The following is a 6,475-nucleotide window of genomic DNA, read 5'->3' as shown; positions in this document are numbered from 1 at the left end:
ACACCTGCACCTCACCTGGCTTCCTTTATAACACCTGCGCCTCACCTGGCTTCCTTTATAACACCTGTGCCTCACCTGGCTTCCTTTATAACACCTTAGCCTCACCTGACCTCCTTTATAACACTCTATCTCGTCTGGTTTTCCCACCTAGAAAGTACAGAAAAAAGACTTTGTTTCCACACTGATCACAAATTTCTAGAGGTCCAAACGACATTTATACAATTCCGTTTGAAGAAGAGGAGTCAGATAAAAAGGGGAAAGGTGGAAGGGCTGCAAAATGACATCTGAGGAGACACAGCCGTGGCAATATGAAATCGCAGAAGCTACCTGCATTAGGTGAGCACAAGAGTGGGCCATTCAGCTGTCAGGTGTGGATGGAGGAAGGCTCCGGTGTTCTGCCCTCGCTGCCGAACCACTTACTAATACAATTAGGGAGATGGACAATCATTGTGCATTTCTGTATACCCACCCATAACCCTATCAGACCCCACTGCTACTTCTAATCCAACAGTCACAGAGCTGGTTAACTAAAAAGGTCACAGGACCAAACTGAAAGTCATGAGCCTGGGAGAGGGACTGCTTGTGGTATGTTATGTGGTGGGGGTGAAAGAGAAGGGAGGGAAGTAATGTGGGGGTGGGGGTGGGAAAAGAGTAATCAGAATACATTACGTGCGTGCGTGTCTGAGATTGTCAAACAACAAAGTAAAGAATGTTTTTTTGTAGAGGTCTGTTCTACCCAGTCTTTGCCTTTGGGCTCTTCTCAGGAAGCTGGGAAAAACCGCCCACGTGGAAGCTCACTGCCATCTGTCACTGCAGTCCTGAGGGATCTGATGCCCCCTTCTGGCCTCTGTGGGTAGTGCACACATGTGGTGCACAGATGTGCATGCAAACCAAACCTTCCATACATAGAAAATAAAAAGATACAATGTTTAAAGAAGATGGAAAAGGGCAGTGGTTCTATGTCTGCTGTCTGCTCGTGCGTTTTGATTTCTTTATAGCACAGCCAGCCATTAGTTCACCTGTTAGCTGATGGCTGAGGTTAACATATACTTTAACTATGTATGTTTTGTTATGGGCAGGGGTACGTGCCATGTGGAGGTCAGAGGATAACTGTGGATTTGTCTCTCTCTCCTTTTACTTAGATTCTGGGGTAGCTCGGGATGCCAGGTGTCAACAGCAATGCTTCTCTCAGAGAGTCTCTTACCAGGCCCTCGATGCTTATGTGGTGTACAGAAGCAACACTCTGGTTTCAGCTCTGGCCTTTAAGATCAAAAGAATCAAGAGAACGGCGAGAGTGGTGGGGAACACAGCAAGGAGTCTCTCGTTCCTTTCTCTTTTTTTAAACTGTGGAGTAAAATCCTTACGTGGTGGTCTAGCACTTCCTTGACGTATCTGCTTCTCTGCCGCTCCCTCTCAGGTGTGCTTAGACGGAGCACAGCTCTTTATGCTTAGCAGAACGTTCACACATACACGCACAAAGCCGCAGAGGGTGAGAGGGAAGGAGGGAGTGAGGAGGAAGGCAGGGAAAGAGGGAGGGAGGGAAACAGATAGAGAAGAACACCTGTATTCTAATCTAGAGGAGAAGAAGAATAGAAGCTTTGATCTCCAGAGTCAACCAATCACAACGCAGAATTCAGTGACTACATAGAGGTGTGGGCCATGAGCCTCCACTCCTACCGCCTGCCTTGGCCTTTCACCTGGCCTTCACTGGATCAAAAAGCACATCAAGTATCACATGGAAAAACGGGATTCTTTCTTCTTTTTTCTTTCCCAAACATTTTAAAACAAGGAATTAAGCGATCATACATTTCCTATTTAAAAGGACCAAGAACCGCAGGGACAAAATTGGAGAAGAGGCTGAGGGAAAGGATGTCCAGTGACAGGCCCAAAGTGGGATCCAGCTCAAGGGAGGCTCCNAGGCCTGACACTGTTACTGATGCTATGATGTGCTTACAGACAGGGGCCTAGTGTGGCTGCCCTCCGAGAGGCCCAACGAGCAGCTGACTGAGACAGATGCAAATACTTACACCCAATCAGTGGCCTGAAGTGGCCTGTGGTTGAATTAGGGAAAGGTTGGAAGAATCTGAGGAGGAGGGCGACCCCGTAGGAAGATCAGCAATCTCAACTGACCTGGACCCCCGAGATCTCTCAGACACTGAGCCACCAACCAGACATCATACAGCTGATATGAGACACACACACACACACACACACCCCGACACACATACAGCAGATACTGCTGGGTTTGGCCTTAGAGAGAGAAGATGCACATAACTCTCTAGAGACTTGAGGCCCCAGGGAGTGAGGAGGCCTGGCAGGGGGTGGGGGTGGGGGTGGGGAAAGACTCTTTGAGAAGGGAGGATGAGGAACTGGGGGAGGGTGGACAGGGATGGGGTAATGACTGGACTGTAAAAAAAAAAAGTAATAATAATAAGAAGAAAAGAATAATAATTTAAAAAGGACCTAGCCTTAGGTGGCGGAACACAGGGGTGATCCTAGAACTTGGGAGGCGGAGGCACATTCACAGCTAGACTGGTCTATGTGTCAGTTCCAGAGTGCTCAGGGCTATATAGTGAAATACATATACATACGTACATACATACAAGTATGCAGTGGGTACATGAATGCAGACATGAGGCAAAGCGTCTCCCTTAAAGCAATCTGTAAAACAAACAGCGTCTGAGGATTTTTCAGGCACTTGGAGCTTCTCTCCCACTTTCTCCCCACTTTTCGCCCCCTTTCTCCGAATCTCTCCTTTTCCTCCACTCTGCAAACACTCTGTTTATGAGCAGCTCGCAGCTTCCTGGGTTCCTGAGTCCCCAAACAACTCTGCTTTTAAAGTCCATGAGACCTTAGGTTTGTGGAGGGCACAGAAAGCTGTGTATGGCCCTAGGAGTCTTTTCCTCTTGATTCCATCATGACTCCATCCCTTTCCTTCCGATCCATCTTCCCCACACCCCTCTCCTCAGACACCCTTACTGTGCCTCCTTTCCTGTCCTCTAAGCTCCTTATCCCTCCTGAGGGGCCAGAGAGCCAAGCCATCACGTCTGTGTTCCATCTGTGATTTCTCTATCTCCGTGGGAAAACAAGACGGGAGTGACCACTGCAGAAGACGATGCCCGTGGTGGCCTGTGGGAGGCCTGCTGGCACAGACCTGAGCACAGGCCACAGCTGTTCACTGCAGCTGAAAAGACAGGTTGACAAACGGATGACAAGTCACTGCAGCTTGCTGGCAGCACAGTCAAGTCATCTTGCCCGACAAAGCTAGGGAAATGTCTGATAGCTTCCAGATGATTTCAGAACACACTTGAGGGGGAGACACACAACTGGAATTCGGCGGGTGCAACAGTCTCTCTGTAGTGTCTTGTAAATTGGAGGGTTTACAATAGAAATTTGACAGTTTCCAGTTAGGGATGATAAACACTGAACTTTGTTCTCCATCAGCCCCGGGTCATTGTGAGGAAAGAGTTCTCTCAGAGTTGAAACTGAACAACCAGGAAAAGCAGAAGGAACCACACTGCGTATGAACACTGGAGAGGCTTAAGTGGGTTGAAAATGGACTCTGGGGAGGAACAAAAATCTGTGAAAAGGTATGACAAAGCATGAGGTGTACCTCCACACCGGGCACGCCTCCTCATCTTCTGAAGGAAGAAAAGAGGCTTTAGCAGGCTGCTAAAGGAGACATGGGAATATGTCCCCTGAGTCGCCAACCCATCACTATCTTCAAATGTCCTGAGCCAGCACTCCAGCAGGCCGGACATTCGCTCGAACCTGTCAGTTTATAACTCCACCTAGCTGGGCTTGTAGGCATAGGCCTGCGATCCTGGCTACTCAGGAGGCTAAGGGCAGGTTTGTCACAAGTTCACAGTCTTTGGGAGAAGGGTTTGAGGTCAGCCTGGGAAACTTAGCAAGACCTTGAATCAAAATAAAATGTAAAATGGTGGAAGGAAATTGCTATCAACCTAGTGTACGTAAGGGCATGGGTTTAATTTCCAGTACCACAAGAATCTCTCTCTCTCTCTCTCTCTCTCTCTCTCTCTCTCTCTCTCTCTCTCTCTCTCCTCTCAACTGATACTTGTGTACCTTTGTATGCATGTGTGTGTGTGTGTGTGTGTGTGTGTGTGTGTGTGTGTGGTGTTTAGTATATAGTGTATGTGTGTATGATGTCAGTTTGTCTTGTAACTGACCATGTAACACTTGGTTAAAATGGTAACTGGTGGAACATATATTTGTACATATATGTATGTGTGCACATAGGCACACATGTATGCACATATATTTATATATGTTCATCCATATATATTTGCCCATGCTATAGATTCAAGCAGGGCTTCATGTGTGCGAGTGAGTACTGTGTCACTGGCGTTCAGCTCCAACGCCTTTCAGCTTGGGCACGGAGGCGTGCAGGGTCTCATGCATTCCAAGTCGCCTTGCACCATGGTGTAGCTGAGGATGACCTTGGCCTTCTCATCCTTGCATTTCCATTTTTCAAATGCTGGGATGGTATGTGTTCCCCACCATCCCCATTTGTTTGGTACTAAGGATCAAAGTAGGGGTTTCCTGCGATGCCGGACAAGCACTCTACCAACAGAGTTGCATCCGTTCCGCTCTTCTTTAGATTTTTAATTTGAAATTTTCAAGCCTAAAGAAAACCAGGGAGAAAGCATCAAGAATGCTATGTAGTTCCATCTATAAGACATCCTTTTTGAACAAGTAATTTACTCATAGTTATTGAGTGTGCGCTGTGTCTGTGTACACGATGGGGTGGTCCACTTCCCTGCAAGAGCGTGAGTATAAAGATTAGAGGAGAGGTTTGTAGAGTTATCTCTCCCCTTCTGCACTTCTGTCCGTTCTGAGATTCAAATTCAAGTCACCGGGCTACAGTGTAAGCATCTTTACCTCACCAGCCCAACCCATCCATTTATACAAATATGTCATAAAATACCCAACAGTCTTACTACAGATAAACCAGAATCATGCAATACCAACTTCATGCTTATTCCCCAACTGTCCCAGCATCCTTATTGTTTTTCATGACTTATAAATACTTAAAAAGTTAAATAGTTTTGAAGAGTTCATTTGTAAAATGTCTCTAGTACCTGAATTTATCTGTTTCATTTTTATTAGATTCCATTGAGCTATTCTTGTTCAAATGCTACCCTTGAGCCAAGATCTTGGGTTTCCCCTGGGTTGAAGAGGAGGTGAGGTGTGCAAAGGCTTTGACTCTGCCATGTTCTAGAATCTTCTAGAAAGTTGGTGGCAAATGGAAGCACCCCAGGAAGGAGGAGCTCCCCCGTGGAGGTAGTCGCTGGTACTTAGGGACAGTGCCATGGTTGAAAGAAGCTGGGAATAAGCACACATCCATTTCTGTTCTCACTGAAAGACGGCCTTGCTTCAACACAGTTAACAAGAATCCAGCATCTCTGGAATCTGGTCGGAGATGTCTCTGGATCTCCCTCACTCTCATTAGGTCATATTTAGCCGTGACATCCCTTAATCACTAATAAAGTTAGAGTGACATCTGTGTTAATCCATAATGTTACAGGCACGTAAAGTCTCCCCAAATTAAAACAAAACATTCTCTCTTTGTTTTCCTTTCCGCTGCGTACTATTGAAGACTGGGGATTTCAACAGTCTTTGTTTTCCAAACGTGCTAACAGAAGAGAGTGAGCTGACCCACAGTGTGCTAACACACCACAGAGCTGCAACCTTGAGATAAGAAGTAAAGGGAAAAGTCAAAATAGCACAGCTGAAATTGAGTACAGACAAATCTGTCTTTCCTCCAGACCCTTTCCCCGGGCATGAGAGAACACACTGGCCTGGGCATTCGCTCTGATGAACTTGAACTCACATATATCCCCCCCCCCCGTGCGGCCCAAATGCAGACTGGACAGGCTATCGGCTTCATGAATTGACCCACTGAGTATTTACTGGTGTGTATCTGCTCGGTCCAGATGCCATCTGAAGTTGTCAGAAAGGTCATAGATATTTACAAGGTACGGAAGACTCACAAGTTCTGTGCCTTCCAGGAACTTCTCTAGTTTATGTGAAAAGAAAATAATCCGAGAATCTAGCCCACAGCATTGAGAGGAAACACAGAAGAGCGGCCTTGTCAGACAACCGGAGCAGCATTCCCCAGATTCAGAGTATCTGGGCAGAGACTGCACTGAAATCTGGGTCAACTTGAGTGGGATGGCTACCATAGATCAAAACACAGACGGGGGGTAGGGGGGAGAGATGCGGAGATCTGGTGGGAAGCTTCTCTAGGGGAGGGCCCTCGGGGGATCTTTATCAAACTGATCGAGGCGAGTCAAGCCTAGTGTTCTAAGGTGACAGACAAAAGAATTAATACTGTCTGAGCCAGCCGCAAGAACTCCGAGGCAAGGTGATTTCAGGACATTTTCTGGGGGTATAGAGCTTGTTCCACCCTAAGCACCTACACACGGGAGTTCAGCGGATGCCCTCACACAGGCGC

Source organism: Mus pahari, chromosome 4 (genome assembly GCF_900095145.1).
Source record: "Mus pahari chromosome 4, PAHARI_EIJ_v1.1, whole genome shotgun sequence".
In the NCBI taxonomy this organism is placed as follows: domain Eukaryota; kingdom Metazoa; phylum Chordata; class Mammalia; order Rodentia; family Muridae; genus Mus; species Mus pahari.
Note: the sequence above shows the minus strand (reverse complement) of the source record.